Consider the following 26598-nt stretch of genomic DNA (forward strand, 5'->3'; position numbering starts at 1 on the left):
GGGCGTAAACATTATGCCCGCTCAGTCTAACAAGAAGGCACATCAGAGCCCACTAGAGCTCTAAACTCCACCAAAGATTTAACAGATTCATATTGATTGACAGTTACTAATATAGTAGATAACAGGATACACAACAACAATTACTCTTGCTTTGAAGATAATTCAAAATTAGACCTTAGAATTATGTTTTGTTGTTCTTCCCTCTATGTTATATGGCATACTTTTGTTGAATGCGTTACGAGATAAACACACTGAATAACAAATAGTTAAATTTAAATAGAGCTGTTTGTCAGTCCCGTCAGCGATTGAGGCCCTTAATCAACTACTTAATACAGGCAACAATCTTTTAACGAATTTTCTAGTCTAACCTAATGGAATGTACCTAGGCAGAACGAATATTCTGCCTGATAGTTTATACTACAATGTACTTGATCTTGTCGCAAAAAAAATGGCTTATGGACGAATTTTACCGACAAATCTCGAGAAAAAATTATCAAGCATGCTCTAGCTGCGCTTAAGAAGACCAGGAAGCTATGCACTATCTCCTGAGTTAATTGATTAATTAATCACCTAGTTTGTCGTTCAACCGATTCTAAAGCAGGTGTTAAGCCTGACGGCTTAGCAAGGATTCGCTGTTTTCATGTGTCTTATGAGAAATAGGTCCATTTTTTCCTCATGCGGTCCTTCGAAAGAGAGTCTTCAGTCTGTCAATCCGTAATGGGACTAGTCAGGCTACGTCTAGCAAGGATCATTAGTGTAACTCTTGTTGAACTACCTATTAAAATACCATAATCTATTACGCTAATAGAATTTACGAGATTAATGATTTACGAGCAATACTCTATCCCACAGCTACGCATAAAATTATCCTGAAGACTAAGTAATAAACTCAGCGATTGATATAGAAGATTACGACAAAGTAGACGTTCACAGTTACCCAAATAACTTATATGGATCACATAGAACCAAACAGGTAGATAAACCAGGACGATCCGTTTCTTGGCACGAAAATTACTTTAGGAAGACGCGCGATAGCTTTGAAGAAGAAGCTCAAATACCTACAAGTAAATATAGATACAGGTCCACGTATAGCTGTACATATAGAACACGTGGCTAGTATGATGATGAAGATAGCAACTAATTCGGTACGTATAATGTCAACGATTGGAGGAGCATTGGTACCAGACGGCTACTAGTGAAGCCAGTTACTGTGTAAGCCTTTACACGATAAGAACCCAAGGGGGCTCTAAAAAGAACAAAGCAACTTTGTCAGCTGCTCAGGAAACAATGATTACCGGAGTGATTTGAGCCTAGAGGGCGGTTCCCGTCACCGCTCTAGTGCTAGCCGCAGCGCTACTGTTAACCATGCTAGCCAAATAGAGAGGCCCACGTTGAACTTAACTACACTCCAAAAATAGCAGGACGAATGGGCCAGGACTCGACTAGAACAAACACGGGGCAATTGGACAGAGTCTTTGATACAGTACATACAAGTCTGATACGACGGGCATCATAACGAATTGTTACACTGCTCTGCTCCATGGTCCAGACATGGTCAGTTCCAGACAAAAATGGTCAAAATAGGCAAAACCTCAGTAAACGTCCGTGTCCTGCGCAACTTTGGAAGGGTAAACAGGCTGAAGTACATAATGCTACACTGCCCTGCCCTCGGCCTGGCCAAAAAAAGGACTGAATACGCACTTTCGAGGACTTAGCTCACTTAAGCAACTCATGGAGGTGCTGATATCACAGTGATATTGCTAGGAAGAGTCAGTGTACTTCAAATGAAAAAAAAAAAGTGAAAATCATGAGGCTGAGAAAAAATCTGAAGAGAGCTAGAAGAGGGTTTGAAATCGGAACTTGAAATAGCCTCGCCTTTTCCTTGAGGGAATCACTTCCCTTCTTGACAATGTAGTCATCCTTATTTTTCGAACTTCTTCCTCCTTCATCCGTGACAGACATGCTTATCTTACCACGATCATCTCGACCTTTATCATTTTGGATGAAAATAAGACAGCGGTGCTTGTTAAGCTACGGCAGCGATTCAGTTGGAGTATAGCTAGCTGGAATTATAGGACGTAAGTTTTGTAACGTGGGATCCGGTTCGTGTGTGGTAAATACATGCCGCACCATCTAGAGTTGTCATTGCCTATTACCGATAACACGGATGGTAACACAGATTGCATACCTCCAATAGGTAAGAAGCGAAGTGGTTTTAAAACGCTATTGGTATTGATTAGGGACACGTTCTATTGGTCTACCGCAGTCGTTGCGTGTTATCTGGCCGTTCTTCTAAAACATACATTTCGAGTCCTATTTCCGTGCTGCCTTACATTACGACGTTGCTCATGGCGGCCTACGCCGCGAACTTGCTTTTTTTTTACGGGTGAAAAGCTAGGCTACTGGTCAGAGGCTGACAATATGTCGACGAGCGACTAAGGCTTTCATATATTAACTACGTTCGAACTAGCAGTTGTTTATTGTGTTTATTCTTGACGTTGACGATATATATTCTGTTGGAATATGAATAATTTTAGTTTGTATGTCACGTCTTTCCCTGTTAGCTCTTCACTATCTTTGGACCTTTATATGCTATTCAAAGACCCTTTCTCTACTCTATGAATCCGTTGCCATTTTACCGTTTGATGCATGACGTTATGTCGAGTGTAGGCTCTAACTGTAATAGTTCCGTGTGCACAAAAAGTGACGCCTGCCCTTTATTCTGCCACCTGCTGTGGGTCAAGGTTATCGAAACAGCCTAGGAAAAGTGTGTTATGCGCACCAAGAACGGTATAATTGAGAGAATTTCTTAAGAGGTTTGTTAAGTTCAAAGATGTAATCTTGGATTCCGAATGGGAAACAACTCTCATTAGCAGAAAAGAACAAGTTGTGAACATTAAACAATTGCCAGGCATCTTCAGTGTTTGGAATTTTATCACAAATTAGGAGCCTGGGTGTGCTATGGACTACGTGAAGCGCACGAGAACGTAGGGCTTTCCTTTAATACCTAACATTTCACCCGGCACCGCAGTGCTCAGTCACAATGATAAATTTCACAGAATTGGTACGAGTAAAGGAAAGTAGTCGATAGAAAGCGGGAAAAGCAATAGGTAGCGTTGCTAAGTACATTTATTTTCCGAGTTTAGCCGAATCTCAGTTCCGAAAAAGCCGCCATTTTGCTTTGCTAAGAAAAGTGGGAGAGGAATGTATGGGCCTTACACATTGGAAAATGTTCAAAAAAAAGCAAACCAGCCAACAAAGGTCCATATACAGAAGGGAGTGGTCCATATGAGCCAAAATTAACTAAACGTCACCGTTAAGAAAAACCACTACCACGGGAGAAGAAATTATACTAGTGTTTTCGCTCAGAGCGCCCCGATCTCGTGGCCGATATTGGGAAAGTAATAAATCGTTAGTTTTCTAGCGACGCCTATGTCATTGGCCCATATAATTCCAGTTGATAAGCTGTATGGGCCAGAGACCTTCACCTTCATGATTCTATATAAAGAAGCCAATTAGACTGACAATTAGCTAAACACCTCTGTGATAATGTTACTTAATTATCGCTCTAGAGAAACCAGCTATTGATATACAAATGAAAAGTATATTTATTTGCACAGTACAGTTTAATGTTATTCATTCTCTCGTATAACTAAAGCGAACTGCTCATATTTTAAGAAAAAGCGGGGATACTAATGCTGTTTTATGAAAATAGCGGATGATTTATGGGTTTTGTCTTTGCGATTGGGTGACAATCGACAATAAAACCCCCCGTAACAAAGCTTTCTTCCCGACAATGGACAGCTGTTGTAGCATTCCGTGACTGCACGATAGGCCTGGCTGATTATCAGCCTGGGTCGCTGAAGGACGGAAATCATCTTCTGTGAACAGATGTTCGTTCATCGACAAGACTCTTTAGCGATTGCTGCCAATTCGGCTAGATCATAGATTGTGATCTTTCTATCGGGCTGTAGGAAGTCAAGTAAATGGCTTAAAGACTTACGTCTAGGGACTGCCGCTTTTTCGCGCGGTGTAATGGTGTGGCCGCCGTCCTTTAAGGCCAATCTGATTACACACTTATGCCTGTATGAGTAGTCTATAATTGACAGACAAGCTTTTCTAGGAAACAGCGATTTGGCCTCGTGGAACGCGTGAGACAATCAACAAACACTTCGTTTGTGATTCATCCGGATGGGTTTGTAAAATCATGAATCTCAACGAGTGCATCCATCAACAAATATTCCCTGAACTCCACTCCCGGAAGCATAACATACAACAGAACAATACGAAGAAACTGTATTTCCATTTACGTATACGAAAGACGAGTACTGTAAAAAGAATTCCTCGTTCTAATGTCATTTGGATAGCCGGTTTTGTTCCTGTAAATGCAATCCTTTTTGGAAAGTCAGTTACCGTAAGAAGGAACTTCTCGTCTATTTAAAGCAGTACAATTGTATAACTTTCTCGCAGAAAACTTTGACTGCTCTCTTCACTATCATCGCGCGTGGAAGAGAGATCTTCTCGAATCGTCACAAGGGATGTTGGCTGTGCCACGCAAAGAAAGCCATCATACAATTTCTTCGTGCACTCTGGTCATAACGCCAACTGTCCGCTGGGTTGATATTTGGTTTCTTAGCAAACTCGTACGCAATTAATTGGGCCTTAAGCTTGGTACAACCTTGCGTGATGTTGGGCGAGATATGCGGCCTATGTAGCCTTTTGACATTAACCAAACACTATGTAAAGAGACATATATTGAAGTAAACTTGTTTAGAGTATTAGCAGCTGCAGCTCCTTTCACGGCCTTGGGCTGTTGTTTCGACATGGATCTTATCATCAGCAGGCGATTCTCCTAACGCAAAATCCCCTATTTACAATAGCCTCAGCTTCTTCTCCTTCCGTCCTTTGTCAGTTTCTTTGACACTGAGTCTACCACATCATCCTTCAGAAAACAAGGCAAAAACTATTATCTCGGTTGCGCGTGTGCGGGCAACGACGATCAGAAGTATCAAAACAGGTTGTTTCAAATGATCGTTTAATGCACAGCATCTAGCCCCAGTCGACGAAACACAGCGTTCAAGTCATCTGGAAAAGTGCACTGCTGCTGCAATTTAGAATATGACACAAGCAGAAGTTTGATACGTTTGCCGAAAATATTATTCAGTCTCGATTATGTGCTATGAAGACACTGTGCCGTTAAATAGGTTCATACTTTTCAACGACTCGAAGAAGCTCATAAAACAGAGACGCCTCTAGAAGATTTAAAAAGTATCGTATTTAAACTCTAAGAGGATTGAGGATCTTTGTCCTGCGCTCATTATTCATTAACAGGATAAACCGTTTTAATTAGATCGGCAATCGTGTTTTTCCTCGACAATGCTTTATGGAAATGCTGACGTGGCAGTCCCCCTCAAAAACAATGCTAAAGGTATGGTACGTAAGCATGAAAATACGTTACGTTAGTTCAATATGACATATATGCACATACGTGGTGAGTTATTTTTTCAATAAGCAATCGACAACCTTTTGCTTTGTCTAAACTCAAGACAATAGGTCCATATGGTTTTCGTTATTTTGGTCCAAATAGCTTCTAAAGTAGTCATGTAATGTAGCTCGATATTACGATAACTTGTCTTCGGTTTGGGACTGAAGATGCAACTTAAGTTCAGGCGAATCTGTGATAAAAAAAAAAAAAAAACCAGATGATTAATTTGCTTCTTTGTAATTCCACAAAAGTTGAATAGAATGCGACAGTACTACGTTGTACCATATACACGTACGTTTTTTTTTAATTCAGCCGATTACGCGCGTGTAAATCTCAGAAGTTTTGAGACATTGATAGCACTAGATTTTCAAATCTCGAGATTTCTTGGCTAAAAAAAATAAAGCGGCCAGTACAGTTCCCGTATCACATACTCCTCTCTTTCCCTTACGCGGGAGCTAAGCGTCGACACCAGAATCTAGTATCTTCGAGCCGTTCTAGCATTCTATCCTCTCTACACCTCAAAGACACTATAACCTTTCCTGCTGCCCACAGTGAAGACTATGAATCTGGGCAGTGACAAAGTTCGTAAGTTACAGCCGCTAACAAAAACCTCCGGCAGTGTTCAGTCGCAGGCTACCGAATTAAGCCATATTTTTGGTGACTTCGGAAAGCTCAGTCTACATAAATGCAGCGTTGATTTATCCATTACGCATGATATTGATAATGTCACAGATCGCTGAGAGGCCGTTGGCCGTGCCCAAGCTGATCCTTATCAGGAAAGTAAAAATTGCCTTCCTCTTTCTAGCTAGATCAGTGGTGGTCACGATCGTTGCCGATTTGATGATTCTTGATGAGTTTTTGCTCATTGTGTTTTACGTGCTAGCACACTGGTCTCAATGGAGATCTGTCACGCTTTGGGTGATTGGCTTAGATTTAATACTGGACTTGTCTTCGAGATGGACGGGTATGTGCGCGAATTACTATGTTTTCGTAAAAAAATGGGTAATGAAATTCGCATCTGCTAGTCTGAACGAATAGGTTCTTTTAATTCAAATACATAGTAAGGCCTGATATAAGTTTCTAGCCATTTTTGTATAGATCATGGCTAAATTTAGCATGCCGTCGGAAGATTTCTTTACTTTACAGGTCTCCTGTCAAGCTGTTACCGTTTTGTCCGGAACGCGAAATTTCACCCCAATTTTGAGTCAATGTCGACATTTCATAGGACAAAACACATATTCTTAATAATCAAACCGTTCAATACGATAGGTTCAAGGTGGTTAAAGAGTGTATAAAAGACAAAAAATCAATTTTCCAAAAAAAAAACGGAGCTCAGTAGAGAAACAAAAGCATCAGAGGTTATTAAAAATAACAATCATGCTTTAAATCTCTTACGTGTTATTGTTAAATTATATTTCATTCCTTAGTAATCTTATGAGAATTTGCCATTTCAATAAATAGCACTGGTTTCTAAATATTCTGTTTCTCTTTTTTCCTTGTATTCGGCCCCTATATGATTATATGACTACGATCTTTATCGGTGCTATAAAAGGAAGGTGTATTTTAATATGGTTTTTATTTTCTAAAGTATTAAGATTAGCGTAGTTTGAACAATGGTTTTCACGTCAAGCCCAAGCTCGCTATATAATTATCGCTGTTTAGTTTGTAAAGTTGAAATGCAATTTTCCAGCGATTTCCGGGGGTATATACATACTTCACTGTTAATAAACGAAATCCAGCGAACGAAGTAGCGTCTGTAGAAATGTATATGTTAACGCTCTGTGAATAATACGCTGCTGGCACGCCATATTGGAAAATGAATCATAGAAACAAAAAAAAAAAGATAGCACCAATTTAGAGTCGTAATAAGTCCTCTTGCACGACTTGCGCTTGTAAACATTCTAAAACATTATAAAATAGGACTCTAACCTAATCAAGTTCAGTGAAGTATACCTTCTAGTGTATTATATGCGTCGGACTGAATAACACTGTCGTATATAAGCGTGCTTCAATGATCTCAGAAAACGCACTCAAAATAGCGACACGAGCGCTTCGTAGTTCGATAGTGAACATCTTCAACGATAGAGACAAACAGAGTCTCAGGTCGCAATGGGAAACACTAGTCTGTAGAGCTTCATGAACGCCATGTCATCTCGATTTCTCTGTCACATTCATTTAGCTGGTAGTAGATACACATACGATTTGTGTGAAATAAACAATAAATGCACTTGTGTCCGAAACAGGTATAAATATAACGAATGGCCATATACATGCTTCACATCGGGTCGAACATCTTAGGCCAAACTATGCCAATGATTTTCCACTTTCTTGCTATGACAAAAGCTGAAGCTGAGCTAAGTGAAAATGCTTTAGGTTGAAATGTAAATAACTTAGCAATGAGTTAAAAAAAATTGAGAATAGATATGTCTCTCTACGAACGGACGTGTGCAGACAAAGCCTGGCGGACAGAAAAAAAGTGCCAAGAACAGAACTCTGGCCTACCTCCAGAGAGATTCCTTGCTTTGGTAATTCTTGCCAGTGTTAAGCATCAGCCGTAAGTATTTGGTGCCTCACAAAATTGCTGTGATAAAAAAACACTCACAATCTAGTCTAGATCATTGATCTGGTTCAAGTAGGACTCCTGCTAGCATCTATAGAGCGGCAAATGCCACTGCTATGAGAGCCACGCGACTGTTAATGAATTATGTTGGCGCAGAATTTTAATTCACACTTATACATTCAACTATCTACAAGATGATGATTTTTTTTGCAATGCGTAGCTCTTTATATACGTCCTTGCTCGCCTAATTGCAAGCAGATCGTTAAGTACACTAAGAAATTTTTTCTTCAGCTCTTTCTTCCAGCCGTAAGCTGAAGTTGCTCTACATCGCAAATGATCACGAAGCTATTGAAAGCCTAAGTTATTTAGGCGCGTTCGACTCTGTTTGCTGAGAGGCTTCAGTGCACATGGAAAACGTCAGATATCTGCTTTGACTAATCAGTGTCCTAGTACTCTTGTCTATAATAACAACCCCTCGCAAGAGTCACTAGATTGTCGGAAGATAAATTGTTAGTAAAGTCATATCGATAAAATCTTATTTGAAGTATCTGTGATATCTTCTAAACTCCTACATTGCTTCAGAGCTGTCTCCATAATTCCTCTATGCTCCTTGCATAAGTGATACCAACGTCTACGAGCTCTTAGTTTTATAATATCGAACTGAAGCACCACCCCATATAGCTCACAAATATAGAGCACTTCAAGCTTGAATGGAAGTATTAGGAAGCTTTTAACACGAGAGCAGCCCGTACCTTGAACCTACTGAGGAACGCGACGAAGGCTCGTTAATCCTTGTGGACTCCTCTTTAGCGAGCAACAGCGACCTGCGCTAACCCTAATACCTGTTCTGTCTTGCTGAACTTGTCGAGTGGGTTCAAATCCCGCCAAATTTAATCCTTCCCCTTTTGAATTAATCCTTTACGTTCCAGATGAAATACACGCGTACCGAGCTGACCCACTCTGATGTTAGTGCAAAAGGCGAGTTTATGGGATCTGTGATAGTGCAGCCAGGTGCAGGGTGGTGAAACCTTGATTCGCAAAAAGCTTCATACACGAAACCCATATGTCAGCTATTCGGAAACACAAAGTTGTACGAAATAAACATAAAATTCTAATGACAACGATGAATAAGGCAACTTCCAAATTGGACTTCGCTCGTCTGCTGATGCTGCGTTTCCCTTTTTGACTACAAAGATTTAACCACTATGTGCGCTTGAAGAACATGAAAGCTGGCCAGCGTTCCTGTTGCAAAAGCAAATTAAGTTAAAAATTACAGTATTCTCGTAGTTTAACGTGATGCTTAGTTACCCACTAAACGGAACCAGTCAGGTGAAGTTCCGAGGAAATATAATAGGCTAGTAATAACAGATCTTCATTTGTGTGAACAAATGAAGTTGACGTCCAGTGCGTTTCAACCCAGTTTACAGAAGGACATTTAAATTATACAATTGAAGAATATTATATTTCTAAATTGCTATTCCTAAGATACTTTTTGCCTTTGCTTTACCCATCACACATACCGTTTATGTGTATAAGTAGAAATTAATTCATGTCTAATTCTACGCGTCTAAATATAACAGCTAAGAAGGTACAACCACCTGGTGTCTAACTGAGCTAATGGGCAAATGCTGACATAGTTAGCTCTCCCAAAGCAAATCACTTGGCTAAAGGTATATACACGGATTAGACTGATCTCAACAGAGTATCTACATTGATTATAACAATACTCGAATAGACAAAAGAAATCGAAAAATGAGAAAGTAGAAAAAGTGGAAATAATACTTTGGACGGTTCAGAGCAAGCCGTTTCCATAAATGTAAGGCTCAGCCAGGAATCTAGTTGGACCCGAAGTCCAACCTTCCACAATGCGGTAATTGTAAATTAAAAAAAAACTTCGTCGAAAACTCGTACGAGCAGAAGATAGGTACAGCAGTTGTTCTATGTGATATTGATTGCCGGCCTAGTGGCTCAAATGTGCGGGTCTGTATATGTCCGTTGTGACTCGTAGACAACAAAGACTCCGTTCATTCGTCCTTACTGTTGCCATAAGTAAAGCGGCCCTTATCTCAACAGCTGAGAAGCAATCGCAAGCATTGCCATAAAATTTTGCGATCGTCAAAGCAGATCCCACTTTGAATTAAGCTTTTACAGCTGTGGCTCTTACGGTACGCCTGGGACGGCCAAGTTACGTGCCGCCTTGTCGTGTCGTTCAGTACCGCTGCTGCCACCAGTTGAAACCTGCCATTTCTTCAAAATAAACCTTCCAGCAATAGAAATAATCCCCAACGCTTACCAGTTCTCAAGCTCACGAATCCCGAGCTCCAGCTACTTATCCAAGAACGCAGCTATATTTTGTTCACGTGTCACAACTATCGTAAACAGAAGACACAGGATCGGCTGAGGAAATGGTGGGTTAGGATAGCAGATGCATGTCTTCCATGCATGCCTTCCGTTGTGGCACGATGAGCAATCCAACGGGTGGATTATAGCGGATTATCCGTAACAAACATATCATACTGTCGTCAGCCCCACCGCTAAGTAGATAGATGGGTAGCGTACTTCATTGTCTTTAATTCCTGGCCCTTTTCGTCGACACGCGGCCGCGGATGCAAGGAAACCATAAGTAAATTGTGTTTATGCATATTTATTCTTCAGACGCAATGCTGTCGACTGAAGAGATCTGAAATACTGTGAGCGTTAACAGTCGATGTAGTCAGTCTCTCTCTATGCGTACCTTATACGTACAACTCGCACACAAATTTCTCTCAAATATTGCCGATTGGCCCACAGATAAATATCATCTTGTCCCGGGTAGGTTTCACTTGAAAATTCGACACCCAAATTCAAATAGGGGTTATGGGTCTAACATTTGCGATTCTCTTTTCAGCCGTACATGCGTTACGATGGTCTACCTCTGATTTAGCCGCTCGTGTTAGATACTTTGGTAAGACTTCCCGTACCATTTCTTGCTTCCAGTAATCACAAACTATCGTTTGTCCTTCAGTTTGCTCTCCTTTTCCACGGTTCTATGCACCTTATTAAATATGCGGCTAACATAATACGAGATACTGACGCTACAAGTATATACCAAACATAGAAGAACACTATATTTGCAGCCTTTGGCAAGTTCTCGTAAGAAGTACAAAGCAAAATGATCGTTAACTCGACGATCATATGTTGAATGATGCCCGCGTCTATAAAAACGGTACTGGCACTGTCTGATTCAGTGGCGCCACCTCTACTTGTTTGACGTTTCGCTCACAACTTGTCTGCTTGAAGTGACATTTGCGTGTTTTCAATGACGATATTGAGCGCACACCACACAATACATATTGTTTTTTGTCATGATTGCAGATCGTGGGCCTGTTCGAAGGGTTCAAAGAGATTGATGAATGACAGTCGAAGTCGGCCGAATGACAGTGAGCAAATAATAGTCGTAGTAATAGCAGTCCTAGACCGTTGCGGAAGGCTGATCTATTAACGGCGGTGATGGGAGCATCACTTGGTTTGTTTGAATACGGAACAGTTGCCGTAAGCAAAGCAACGTCAATGAACGAAGGGTCGATGAAGATCGGCGTGCCGTAGGCAAACAGGCTAAATCAACCTTCGTCTACAATGAACGAGCAACAATATTACTTTATAATCGGCTAAATAACGCCAGCCCATAATGTATCGTGAAGCTAAGTATCGTGCCTTGTGTAGCAGAAGCCAGCTATCGATTAACACAGTTGATGAATTGGAATTATTTTGCAATCGATTATATGCACTTTATGTAGCAGTTTATGCACCCATTTACCGACTAAATTGCCCCCTCACGTTCCTGTTAGTGCTTTTCCATGGCTTTGACATATGTATGTAGGCGAGCTCCCATTTCGCCAGTAATAGATAGCGAACGAATTTCTTCTTCACAGAGTTCCTAGCTGTTTTGTAAATGTGCGTGCACGAAAAACCACGATGCCGTAATTCAGTAAACATCAATGATTCACCTTGCGACACACAGTTTTCGTATAAATTCTTACCAAAACTGCTATATCGTGAGTAAGCTTTGAACAGCATTAATTACTACTGCTATGGAAGAAGCTTTTAAGATATGGCCTGATATAGTTTAGGTCTTCGCTTGATCTACTGGAAATAGGGTTCGGTATTGTTAGTTATTTTTTCTCTAGCTTTATCTGTTTTTCCGCCATATCTCGACGTTGTCCTGTATGTTTTTTTATTAGTTCTTCCTAGTTTATATTATGTATGAACGTATACTATTAACAGCCTGATTCCATAGTCAGTTAAATTATTTCGACCGACATGGAATCGCGCCGTCTGTATGAAGTTAAATAGTTACTGTTCCCATCAATTGAAATTCTGTATTTCTGAGCAAATCGTCTTCAAAGCCATCCATTTTAATTCGCACGTGCATGGTCATAAAGCATCCTGTTCACACCTCACAGCATAGGCTGTGATATAGCAATGTTTATAAAAAAAAAAAAAAAAAAAAAAAAAACCCTCTGATACGCCATGCTTCATAGATAACAATGACGGCTCTTGTGAAGGAAGCGTCGTTTGGATACTGCTTCTATATTTCTTGTATCGTGCAATTATTGATAGCCTCAACGGCTGCAGTACGTCCTGATGACGCTTCAGCCGCGCTAAACGCAACAAGATCCAGTCCCAAGGCAGACGCAGAGTATTATAACGATTCGCGCGGAAATTGGCGATTTGACGCTAAAAACTTTTTGCTAGCTATTTGACGATAATTACCCATCCCTAAGAACTTTGGTTTAAAATGATTTGCTGAGAAAATTACAATAAAATGAATGTAGGAACTTCGAAAGGCACAGTCGTTACTCCGACATGAACTTCAAGGAATCCATAAAGTTAACACAAGTTAAGCTAAAAACACGAATGCTGTGGATTACCAAGGCTTTTAATATTAAATGTCAAGGTGATTGACAATCAAACGTTTTCATGTTTATGTCCCACACAGGCTAAACAAGGTTAGCGTCAGGCTAAACTCTATATAACTGAAGCGGTACTCACCAAATGATTGCAGATTTCCTTTTTAATAGTCGTTTGCACAACTGTTTTAGGAAATTCTTAAGCTATAATTTTCTAAGGGACACGTTTTGCGTATACAAAAACCTAAAATTTATCCAGTAGACACCCTTTTCTACAAGAAAGATCTTATCGTCCTACGTATTGATAGCTGGCAGCTCTTGGACTCGACGTGCCTAGCAGGCACGATCACCATTCGCTGACCTCGTCGACTGCGTTTCCTTACGATATATAGATTATAATGTCTAGCTTTTCGTCGTAGGCATAATAATAAGAACCTATTCTGATATTGCATACGGCCAAGTCGATAAATGATAAAGTGAGGCCAAAACAAACTGCCTGTCTTTCTCCAGGAGCAGCAGCAGTAAAGGGCGCAAGTTCGAACAAACAACTCCGTTGCAAACCTACCGCATGCTGGTCCTTCTTGAGAGTTGTCATTCTGTGCGTGGTTTGCTTTTTCCCAATCGGTTGGCTCAGCAGCATTCTCTACCGCTGGTCGTACTTGACTATTCATTACAATATGATAGCTGCTCTCTCATTGGTATGAGCCGCAAGTTGCTGTTGAAGACCGAGACGCCTCTTAGCGTAAGTATAGGGAAGCAGAGGGATAGAAGGGGGCTGTAACCTTTCTTCAAGCCCGTCCTTATTTGTACCTGCCAAAATGACAAGGATATATTATAGAAGAGAAACGAATCGGTTGACAACGGTCGCTAGGGAAAATTTTGAGATTACCAAGCAGGGGAAAAGGGGGCTAAAATGGCTATAGTGCCCTTAAAAATGCTATTCTCATATGATCCAGCTTTTCGCAAGATCGGAAAAGGGCGTGCGTTTTCCCTTAGTTGCTAAACACTTTAGCTGTCAAGAATGGTACACGTTTGCTCTAGCGTTATCTACTATTTATATGTGGACTGGCGGATTCATAATTGGGGTGTGTTGCATCTTTGGGTATTGAAATTCGGCCTAAGGTAAGCTTTTGTCGAAAACACAGATTGAGATAAGGCAGATTTGTGATCGAATTCGCCAGGACACGATGGCAACACATTTGGAGGCAATCTTCATTTGATCCTACCCGCACTATCCTGCTATTAGAGCCGCGGCCGATTTACGCTTCATTGCTCATTGGCTTGTTTCGAATCGTCGAAAAACTTGGCCAGAATAGACGACGAAGCCCCAAAGGTAAAACAAACATCGAATGATGATCCTATGACGAATGTCTAGCACGAACTGATACCGACATACTGGCATACACATATATCTTGTTGGATGCTGTTCCAACAGGAAGACTACTGGCTGCATCGATGTTACCGTCTGCTGTCTGTATGTTGCATAGCAGAGGGAACATTGAGTACATGTTTGTACGCCATTTTGTTACACTAAGGCGCCATAAAGCGTTTGCTAAACGTATGGAATCGTGCGTATTTATGCCCAGACGTATTGATGCTAAACACACGACTATCGACGCGTATCACCCATTCATTACGAAAACTGCCCCGGACATTTCCCAAGGGGTTCCGCTTTCTTCTTATACAATATCTAATACAAACCCGAAATGTTCCGTGAAGTTGTATAACTAGTCTTTCTAGTGATTTGACTATTCTACCTTTTGGTCTTGATTTAGTGCTTTTTTTCGATTGCCAAAACCCAATCAGCAAGATTGAATTAGCGGCTCAGTATAGCGATGGCAGTGTCGAGAAGGCGAACACACACCCCCGCTTGTGCGAGTAGGAGCGCTGGCCGCTGTAGTAGCGAAGCAAATCACAAAAGTAACTTATGCTCTCGTCCGAACAGACGAAAAACTGCCTAATTATCGTATATAATACATATGGCAGTAGTCTCCAGCGGCAGTTGCGGCCGATTGAGAAAGCTGCCGCTCTGGCCTGCAGCACTAATGCGTATTCCTTTCGACCGAGTCTGCCAAAGAGGGTTATTAAAATGTAGATGAGCCCTCCCCCAGGACGTGAAACAAACCGACTGGCACTCGTTTGGGGGGGATAGCTACACCATCCTTCTTGTGGACAGCAAGATAAAGCCAGACAAGCAGCATTTGCTTCTAAAACGTTGTTCAGGAGCGAGCGCCCTTATACGTATCCCTGCATTCCGGTAACGTGTGTCGTTTGACATACGAGTAGCAAGCTGGCTCCATTCCTGGATCAGGTCTTACCCCCCTAGCCTAATTTGAGCAGTCACTCTTTGAGCATGGAAGCATTCGTTAGAACGAAGGAGTTATTCCAAGAACAACTCGGCATTCGTTTGTTTCGGGGTCTCTTCTTTCCATCCTAAGAAGGCTGGGTCTCTCGGCAGATCTGTCGCACGCCAGCATCGTTTCACGCCACAGACTAACTGGCAAACGGTAATTACGCTGTAATTATGTTGCTGCTGTAGCAAGAAATGCAATCGCAGGTATGTACGTTACTGAGTCTTAGGCGGAACAGAGACTCTTGGATCGAGAGGAAGGCTCTTGAGAATTCTAATAGAGATCCGTGAATCTATCTTACCTTACTACGTGTAGCCGACAAGTAGTGATAAAAGTGACTTCTGCTATATCGTACTGAGATATGGTATTATGTAGGCGCGTCAGATTGTTTTTCTCTTTTGCAAGAATCATCTATATAGAAGCAGAAAGCAAAGGGACACAAGCTCTCTTTCGGATAAATTAGTGCCATATCAAGTACCTTGAGGAGTTATGGTTTTGCTATCGCAGATTGATATAATATATATATTTTACATTAGTTTGTGAAGCTAAAAAAGAGCAAGAGTTTATGTACGGCTTTTGACGGAAAAAAAAATTATTCCCCATTGCAAAACACATAGCTAGAGCTATCAAACAATATATTCCTATATAAAGATATGTTTATTATAAGTACCTAAAAAAGTAGAGCAGGTTGCCGAACTCGGTGTCATTAAGCCGTACGCATCATATCAATGATGATTTTAATCATTAACAGTAAACAAAGCTTGGCAGAGTTCAACAATTCAGTCCCCTAGCATTACGCCCTCCTGAACACCTCTAGCTGCTGTCGCTGCGCGATAGCGGTGTGATGTATAACGGTAACAACAACAACAACAACAACAACACTGTGCTTCCCGTTCCATATAGCAAATGAAGCGCCACTTTCAGCAATTAGTACGGCCATCAGCTCGATCAAAACCGGCGGTTGTAGGCGAAGCGGGGGGCATCCCTGAGACCGGTATTACTTCCCCCGTCCCGTATACGAATGGCGTCCGCCACTTGTCGCTACAGCTCAATTAGGCTCAATCAGTCACTCAGTCAGGTTGCAAGTGCTGTCTGTCGCGGGTGTATGAGGGTACGGGGGTTTGAGTGGAAGGCCGCGACGATTGTTGCGGATGGGAGGTCACCGTCTGGGCATTACAGCGACGAGAGACACGCCCGGACACGTCCGTAGAAAGCCGCAGGACCTGGATGGGAAAAGAGAGAGAGAGAGAAACAACGGCGTGGTGGAAGCAGGGAGAAATACGAGGGTAGCATGGTCACGCAACACGAATCATACACCCCATATATATGTTCTATTGTAACCCGTAGTGTACTGGCAGCTATATGGTAGTCCAGACTGAACTGGCTTAACTTAGCCGAAGTAGTGATTTGACCGAGCGATATAATTGCAGATTTTGACAAAATTGAGTTGTCTAGACAGACAAGTTACCGACACCCTGATACCTCATGGATTTTCTTTGGCATCAAAAGCTACTAAATTATGGAAGCCTGTCGGCAGAAAGTTTGCAGCTCGCGTAAAGTACTAATATCTATGCAACCTGCAGTTTGAAATACTGTAGACCGTGATTGTTGAAAACACTATAATAAAGTTTCGAGTCGAACACCTCTATTCCCATCTAATAACTTCGTTCGAACATAAAATAAAGCGCTCTTTCAGAGACAACGATGGGTCTCTATTATTTCCTATTATTTTTTTACAGCTTCCAAAGTGAAAATATTGTGTTGTTAAAGCCACTTTCTCCTACTAAGCGATTTAGTACGTATGTATGTGCTTACTATTATTAGTAAAGTGTTGTTCGGAATAAGGGGTCATATTTGTCCATTCAGTATTTTATATAATTTCTGTGCCTGTATATGTCTCTTCTGACTTCTTTTCACAGCTATATATATATATATATATGCTAGGAAAAGAAATGTTTTGAAAGTAATTATGGTCGAATGGGTAAAATGATCCAAAAGCTGTTTTTAGCGGCAGCGGCTGTTCTATGATGTTTTGATACTACACATGCTGATGCTAACGCTAACGCTACTCTTTTTACGTGGGTATCAGAATCAGTGGGGGGGGGGGGGGGGGTGAGCACGTCGTTGCACCCGTACGTACAGCATATGGTAACTGACGCATCCAACAATGGTATTGCCGGCGACACGGGCTGGTATCGTGGGGCCTCGGGGAATTAGAACTCACCCTTCAATTGGGCTAGCTAGGAGGCGAATGAGTGGCTGAGCTAGACGTCAGCTACCATACGGCCGCATATGTATATCAGTGGCGAAGACCGCGAACCACGAGCCCTATACAAAATCAGACCTTCACAGGTAATCATCGTCAATCTGAATGGACAATAATCTTCATCAACGATACAACTACAATACATTTATAAGTAAACACTGTTACTTGCGTTTACTTCTAAACGTTAACATGCATAATTAACATTGACAATTTGAAAAGAATGCGTGTTTTTGTTTTATCCCATACGGCTCGTACTTCGTTGTCGTTGGCACAATTTTGTTTGGCGGAAAATTTGATAAATATGTATTATGACATCCTTCTATAACGTTTTTCATTAGTCTTTATAGGCCAACATTAAGCAGTAGTGGTGTTAATGGCGTACTAAAAACCAATTATACTAACGCCGGTGTCTGATCTTTTCTCCGACGGCCTGCTCACCTACGCAATTCCGCAAAGTAAATTCTGCAGTAACAGAACACAGGGCAAATTAACTTGCTATCCACAGGGTAACTTTCCATTCATTTATTGTGCCCATTACCTAATCGAAATATACCGTTTTTGACCACCCAACGAAGTTAAATTAAAGTCGATACTAATTGTTTCCGAACGCGTCATTTTTCACTCCACGAAAATGCTACAGTTATCAATGTAGACAAATTCCTTCTTCTAAAATAGCGCGTTTCCTCTCACACCTGTTACCTAGTTTCGCAGTGATAGGCCGATCTTTGTCACACAACGGATGCTTCAAACGTCTTCATTTTAAATTACTCCTAATGTCCTCTCCGGTATGAAAACTACTCACATATGCTATTTTTTTGTCCGGTTGGAGGCTGACACTCTCGTCCAAGAGTTGGACATCTTTAATAGCGTATTTGTTTAGAAAGTATTTTCCACTTTCCTCTTTGGCGTTAATGCAACAAATTAGCAAAGGTATAACTAGAAGAAGATCGACAATAAGTTTGAAATTGCTTCATTAATGAAAGTTACGGTTCTGATATAGTTTATACAATATATAAAACGCTACAAACGATTGTACTAGATAAGAACAAAGAAAAAAACTCTCTTTTCTCTCTTAATATGAAGTCGTGTTAAGTAAAAGATTTGAGCGAATTATAATCATACTTCGTTTCCACAAGGTGGCTGCAGTGTCTTTACGTACTTTTCCAGTCCATAGCTGCATATGCATGATGGACTCTCATGAAGCGACGCTATCGAGACATCTTATCCACTGTATGTACAGAGTAGTTAAAAAAAAAAAGGCGACAGTAGTTTTTAAATGCTATCTAAGAACCTTATTTAAAATAAACAACACTAAAGCGAAGTTATTATAAACATACGTCCCTACTACAGAACTATACAGACATAAGTATGCAGTAAATTTAACTCGTTAAAGTCTATGAGCTTATCTCAAGTTACTTACTCCAGCCCTGGATAGCTCACCATATTCGCGGCCAAATACTCTGCAAACAACGTAACTTATATGTAGGTAATTTTACGTAGGAAATGTCGATAAATTGACACAGATATGGATGTGTCTCAGCTTGCTTTAGGAGCTTTTTTCAACCAATCTGAACTTTTTCCTGAGTCCAATAAATATGCTTAAGGTCAATGTTTGTTTAACTGCGTTATCTTAGCAGAGCGAAAGTTTTCGGGGAGAGAAAGTGGCCCCCGTCGCGCGACTTCCTATTATTTTGTTGTCGCTGCTGCCGCTATGGAAGGTTTTTAGCATTCGCGTATTATCTTGTAATAGTGGCACGTGCTAAATGCGTCTGTTTTTTTTGACGGTAACAAGGGGCTGGGGTTACCATCCTTCGTCCAGTGCTCAGGGGTCAGAGAATCAAACCGTTGGCAGTAGCGTTAGCCCCTCTTCACTTTCACGTGTGTTCGTTCCATAAAATTGATGGATTGAGATGAGATGCTTGCTGTGCTGTGCTGTGAGTGCCATATTGAACCAATTTATTTGGCTATGGTCGGAGAAGCGGACTATAAAAAGCCCAAATTTGTTCATAATTTCAGAACAAACGGTAGGCACTATATGTCTGAGTGAATGTTTTCGAAACGAAAAGAAGAAAACATCCTTGTTAAAGCTATCGTAACAAACCAATTTCGGCAATGATTTTACCGAAAATTCTAAAAGAGCCGATCTTTGCGAAGATATAATAAACAGCATTATTTGAAACATTGGTATATATTTACGATTCGTTTATTTTTGAAGTCGAAGCTAAAGTTGGATTGTTTCAGAACTTACTATTCCTTTGCCGACCTTTAACCGATCAGTACGTTGCGTTGCTCCCCTGTCAGATGAGCTTCTACCGATCCGAGGTAAAATACTCTTGAGCAAACGTTAGACTCGCTCGATAATGGGCTTGTTCACAAGCGGGGTCCTTCGTTGCGCCGTTCTTTCCATCAAAACTGACAGAGGGAGGCAATTTCATTCGTTACTGCGATAGACTATAAGCTTGTAAGTACGAGGCTTGTGCACCAAGGACACAGGCTGTCGCCTAGACGACTAGTACTGCCGTGCCGACCACTCAACAAGGTATCTGAAGGAAGCAGTTTAGTTATGTTGAAGTTCATAAACATCGAACGCCTGCCAGGCTGTTTATCTCTAGCTAGCTCGCTAGAGAAACGAGTTGGTTTGAGTTTAAGACGATGAGAACCTGCATCACCTCTTTTTAGAGGCTCAGGAGGCAAGCCGTAACAGATGATGCCCACGCTGAGGTGTGATGTGGCAGATAGTTGTTGATGGACCAATGAGCGCCGCTGAAGCCTGTCGATGCTGTCACTTCCCGCATCTGCATAGCTAACCCATATGCTTTGCCCGAGTATGCATGGGCTTCTGTGTGCTTACATCATAAGTTGCTGTCTCGTGCCAAAGGTAAAAATACGCACGACACCGAAAAAGTAGTTCACAAAAAAACGCAGGAAGAGATGTGAGACAATTATTCAGCCAACTATCATTAATGATCGGGGAAGGCAATGTTGTGTCCAGCTTGTATTTAGCCATTCCTTCGTTGCGATCATGCTTATCTTTACAAGAGCAAAAACACTTGAGCTGCTCTACTAAAAATTCATTAGAAACGCTATGTAAAGATCTTTAGTTTCATTTTTAGAGTGACATGGAATTAAGATACACTATTGAATGTAGGACTGTAATTATGAAACTCTGCGAGCTGGACATATAAAATAATAGTTTTTTTTAAAGGTTCCTCAAAAGGCTATGCTTTTCTTAAATAAGCTATAATGCTCTTTTAGGTCACAGTTGCTCTTACGATGTCAGGCGAACCTACCAGAGTGTATATATTAGGTTGAGCTTGGACACGGTCAGGTTTTGTCTCATTTACAAGGCAAGTGAATCCTACACTGTTACTGAATTTATCTTTGAAGGTTCAATGCTGCCCCCCAGAAGGTCGAGCAATGGCCAGATTGTTTCATTAACTAGCAACACAGAGTTATTTCAGTTAGTACGCATTCGCCTTCCGCATCAGTTTCTCTTTTCTGCTGTATTTCTATGACTAGTTTTATCGATGGCAAACGTTTGATATCACATCAATGTATACATAGCATTATACAGACAACCCACAAAAACCGCAAAAAAAAATGACAAGGTAATATCGTTTTCGACTATCGTCAACGTCTCTCGTGATTTACTAACCAAGTAGTCCGCCGTCAATTCTGAAGAGAGCGCAAAGGAATGATTGGGAAATAGAAGTGATTATCTGTTTCTTCTGGGTACTTATCCCAGACATAGCGGCTGGCTTGAGGCCACAAATATGCTCAGTTTTCCTCAACCAATCTGAATGGGGACCCCGCGTCCAAAATTATCGCAACGAAAAGTTGCAACTTATCTGTTGGCGGTACACTATATGCGGTGAAATATACTGTCGGAAGAAGTATACTATAGGAAGGCAGATAGGGTAAACGGGCAAGTATTAACAGAAACGATTGAGAGATCGATTGAGTGATATAGCCTCCTTAATGACAGCTCACGTCGAACCCATTTAAGGATATTATTATTGTCACCACACAGCACTTAGGCACAGTATCATACATTTACTTTTCCAATTTTAGCCTCTAGTATCCAACGCATAAACCGGTCACAGAAAAAAGGAAAGAGCAAGCGGAGTTGCTGGGACTAGTACATGTAGAGGTATGTTGGGTAAATTCATATATATTATTAGGCATAAACGAGAGAGTATGCAATAAGCCGTGAACAGCCAGCGTACTCCCTGTGTCAGAAGAAGAAAAGTTTCACGACCGAATTTTGTCATTTTAAGAAATTCGTAGTGCATGTTTCAGAGCCTCAGAATGTCTTTTTACTCTTTGCTATATTGCTAGACAGGCAGATGTTTCGAGTAACATATGAAAATTAATTCAATAATTATTAGAAAATTAAACCTACTTAGTTCCGATTTTGTTATAAATAAATAGATATGCGTCAAACAAATTTTAGTTATGCTGCTCATTATTCAGGTCTAAGTTCTCTGTCTATCAACGAGAAAAAGGTTGGCATAGATTCTCCTGAAGATAGGCTTCGCAGTATTGTCACAGTGGCTTTTCCACGAAAAATAGGTCCCGACCGTCTCTTCATTTAATTACCTTGGTCTAAGAAAAAGCTGTAGACTAAGAACCGAGCAACACTACGATGTAAGACTGGCACGCAGCGTTTTCAGTGCTTATAGTTATGGCTTCTTCTACATACTGTAAATAACAGTGTGCTCTTCCCTTTCTTTGCCTATTGCCAATAAGGAATAGTATATGTATACTAATCCTTATTATCGTATGCAACAACTTACATATATGTCTAACGCACTTCAGTCATTATCAGAGTTTTTTCTCCGCTGATGCTCATATTTACCTCATAGAGTCCTCCACCGCGTGGACTTGTGTACATAACAGGCGTCCGTAAAAAAGAATTATATTTACAGTATATTATTTGTACAGTATTGTCCATAAGGAACGAGACTCTGCATAGCCTTTTGCTCAATTCCCACTTTAAAGAGTTCCCTGAGGTTCGTTCATATAAAAGATTAACGTTAGACTCATAGGCACACACCTCAGACACCGATCGAGCCACCAAATCGATCTGCTCTGCCTACCGCTGGTTCGGCCCTTCCATCTAAGCAGGCAAGTAACTGGCGACCAGATAAAATAAACATCGCATCCGAACTAAAGGTGTCATTCTCTCCATTTTAATTTTTTCCGAGATAGGCAAATAAGTACATGTATGCAGAGCATAACCTGTAAGTAAAAAATGCTTCTGCCCGGTGAATCGGACCTGTATTACAGAGTGCGCAGAACTGTCGTTTCTATGTCTCTGCGATATCATAACTTTGACATTTGATTGCTGGAAGCATTGTTTCCAACCATATTATCTGAAATTTGTCTCTTATCTAATATGATCTTGTTAACGTTTACACAAAATTAGAAATTTCAAGTATACGCATAAAGGCACTCAGTGCGTACTAGTGACATATGACGCAAGCTTGAATGATCTGTATTTCACATTCACTAAGCGAGGGTCGTCGTTCAAGAACCCTGACAAGATAGTAGAATGAGCTGGTGTGGGGCGTACGTAAAAGCTGTTGATCTTCATCGCTAACCCCAGAGGAATTGCACTGCTATATAACAGTAACAGTACTAGAGGATTGTGATAGGCAAGAAAAAGACGCTCGAAGACAGGCCGAAGATCGTTACATCGTGAATGCTCAAAAGACGGTGTAACAGACTATCGAATAGTTTGACAAAGTGTTTATTATTGTCACTTGTACCTTTGTAACAGTTTATAAACGAGCAACAAGCTATTGTTTTAGAAAGTTTGCCACTTGATAGATTTTAGAAAGAAAATACATTTTGTGGAATTTGAATTTTTCTCTAGGTGGATAAAGTACGGAAGTGCGCTCTAGTTTTTCGTGAATTTTTGAAATATGATTATTGATACATATACATTTAGAGATTTCAAGTAATTTGTTCAAGCTTACTCCTTTATTGCACTAGTCGATCGCTTGTGATTTCCATCATTCACAACCATTTCAATTAGAACCTACCTCCTCGCAGTCTACATCATCCTATTAATACCCCTATTCGATTTTTACGAGTGTTATAGGTCTCAAACAGATGAATCTAAATAATTACTAATTTTAGTTAATGTATGCAAAAAGTTCACCTTTTTTAGATATGGTTTATTTTACACGACTCACTAGATTTTATTACGGAACGATTAACCTAACAATACTTATAAATGATAAAACTGCGCGTTTTCGGAACAGCTTGAAACAGACATAAATCACAATCAGCATTGTTTACCATCAGCTTGCTACATCGTGAATCTGAAATTTTTAGGCCAGGGTATGTTTGGTAGAAAGAATATTGTTTCTGCATAAAGCTATTATAACGTCATTCCCTGAAACGGTAAGCGATTTAATTAATTAAGTTAGTTATTTTAGTGTAATTACTCCGTTTGCTATTGGCTAGCAGTTTTTTTTTTTAGCATGACAATACGGTCTATTAATTCGTCGCAGTTGTAAAAGGCTCAGCTCTCGAAATTTGTCTTACATTCAGTTATGGAATTGCCTTATCTTACAAAGCCGCTGTTTTTTTAAATGTTTCAACGAATTCGACAATATCGGAATAGAATTTCAAGTTTGTAGTAAATCAGGTTTATGGGCAGACACGGCTTACCGACCCACTATAGAGCTTAAAATTTAATTCCAGTCTAAACAAACATCGTAATTTGCGCTTGCAAAATATTTACACACATTTGCATAGCGCTTACTACTAATTGATTGCCATCTTTACGTACACATGCAGACACGTATTCACTGTCGTCTGGATTGGACGCGCAGCAGTAGCTGCAGAAGTCAACCTGGTTTTTTCAGCGAACGGCGTGCCGACTCATTGCAGAAAGATGAAATTGATTCTTAGTTTAAATGTACAGGAAAAAAATATGTCTCCTTTCTATATGATAGTTAGGACAAAGGAAGGAAATCGACGAACTTACGAGGTTAGCTTACGCCGAAATCTAGGAAGTGCAAAAGTGGCCTCGTTATTAAGCTCGGAAATAGAAAGTACATGGCATTTATTTTTCAAACTGGTCAGCTAGGCAAGGTCACCCTGGACCAAAACCATCATTTGTAAAGCGACCTCCTTGATTTTACCTATACACAAGTGTCATATTGAATATTTAAGCCACAACATATAATATTGCCATTATATATCTTGCTTCTAAATTGGTCAATTAGATTATTGTTTGGTCCGATAAAACCGATTCAGTGGGCATTTGCGATCACTTCCTTCGATTCTCGCGTCTACTGTTATTCGTGTTTATATTTTTCTTTTGTTATCACACTACTAATACAAACATTTGCCTTGACGAAGTGGGGGTCAAACATATTTACATCTTTCATTGTTTGAGGCAGCGTTCCGCGTCTACAAGCCTCTACAGGTCACACCGTAGCAGGTTTTTGTCTTCGCTGCCTCTAGATCGCTAGAAGCCGGAAAGGTAAATCAGAGCGAATCTTAGAGATAATGATGAGTGCAATAAAATCTCCAGTCGACTTCTGTAATTAGATCACGAAAAAGATTCGTTTTGCGTTGAAACTATATACTTCATTTATATAAAGTCTCATATTGGAAGATGTAGTGTCAAGGGAATTTACGCTGACGCAGTGTTCGTGCTGAAAGTGACGAGTCTGCAGGCTAAGTTTATGTTATAAGGAAGAACATTATCAATTTGGAATGATCGTTGGTAACATCGTATTGTGTTGGCCATCAATCGTATACTTAATATACACAGCAGTACAGACTGGTGCGTACCGGAGCTGACTAATAGGAACGAGCTTTCATCCATCTCGACCAGTCAACTGGAACTCACAATGCGGATGATCTGTTACGATGACCAAATGGCTGATTAGAATAGTGTACGGCTACTATTTCTTTGTGATGTCTGCGATTTTACTAGTTCATAGAAACAGTTGGTTCTTGTAGAAATTTCATGAAGTATAGCCTTTCTTCACGTTTTTTCATGCACATCTCACCTGTTCAGAATCGATACGCGCTATGTGAGAGGTACGTCGTCTCACAATAATAAGTAGCCGACAGGCCTTAGCCAATAACGATATGCCTTGTAAATCAACTTTCATAACGCGCTCAGGTGTGGAAGTTCTTCAATAGCGTGAACATGACTATCTGGCCACTTTTTGCGTGGTAGGTGCGCTTATATCTGAATGGGAGTTGACTGTTTTTGATTTTTCCCTTGCCTTTTGTTCATTAATCCGAACTTTGACGCTCTTTATACTGTCCTGGGACAAGTAAATAGTTTCGCGTACGGCTTCTAGTACGTAGCATTTCATAGGCGGGTCGTGCTTTCTAGCATCTCTTCATTCAACGCTATACGGTATGCCCCTCTGTATGTCAGCCAATGTGCGATGTGATAACAATTCGTCGCCCAGCATACTAAACAATAGGATAACTAAGCTTCATTTGCAAGATTTTTTTGTTTGTTAAAAGGACTCATTTTACTAGCTACAGCTGACCGGTGTAGAGATTCTTCCCGACTGTGTCGTTCTTATTCAGCATTTCCCATCGCATGATCCTTTTGTAATCCTACTTCGTTAATTGAATAGTAATGAAGCTTCCTCTGTTCTGTAGTTGGGCGTATCTTTTCCCAAGTTACAAGTACAAGTTCTCTTCCCGGCTACACGCTGAGGTCAAGAACACATACCGCAGAAAGCCATTTTTGATAATACTGGATTTTTGGTAGAGAAACTACTGGTTCTTTGCGGGAGTAGTATTTCTATGACCAATTGCACCGTCCGGATAAGCTCCAATGACTACTAACCCTGAAACTTTTTGCGTCCTTTGAACTTTTAGGCCGTTCGGAATCCTTATATTTTTTCAATCCGCTAAAAGTCTAAAATTTTGAAAAAAATGTGTATGATGCGCCTTTAGATTTGAATTATGAGAAAAGGTTCGAATTTAAATCCATCATCTTGTGCAGAACAAATAATAGATAATATTTCTAAAAACGCTATCCAATATAGTATATA

At 40.5% G+C, this 26598-nt stretch overlaps 1 long non-coding RNA gene across 1 annotated transcript in view; it reads left to right on the top strand.

The window, feature by feature from the left end:
• The first annotated feature begins 23824 nt into the window (after positions 1-23824).
• The window catches only part of LOC147753890 (uncharacterized), a 29238-nt gene continuing 26464 nt past the window's right edge, over positions 23825-26598 (top strand). The window contains exon 1 of the long non-coding RNA XR_015313967.1: positions 23825-23962. This is a non-coding gene — a long non-coding RNA (uncharacterized LOC147753890). The remainder of the gene's footprint in view (positions 23963-26598) is intronic.

This window comes from Varroa jacobsoni, unplaced genomic scaffold (genome assembly GCF_002532875.2).
Source record: "Varroa jacobsoni isolate VJ856 unplaced genomic scaffold, vjacob_1.0 scaffold_127, whole genome shotgun sequence".
Taxonomy (NCBI): Eukaryota; Metazoa; Arthropoda; class Arachnida; order Mesostigmata; family Varroidae; genus Varroa; species Varroa jacobsoni.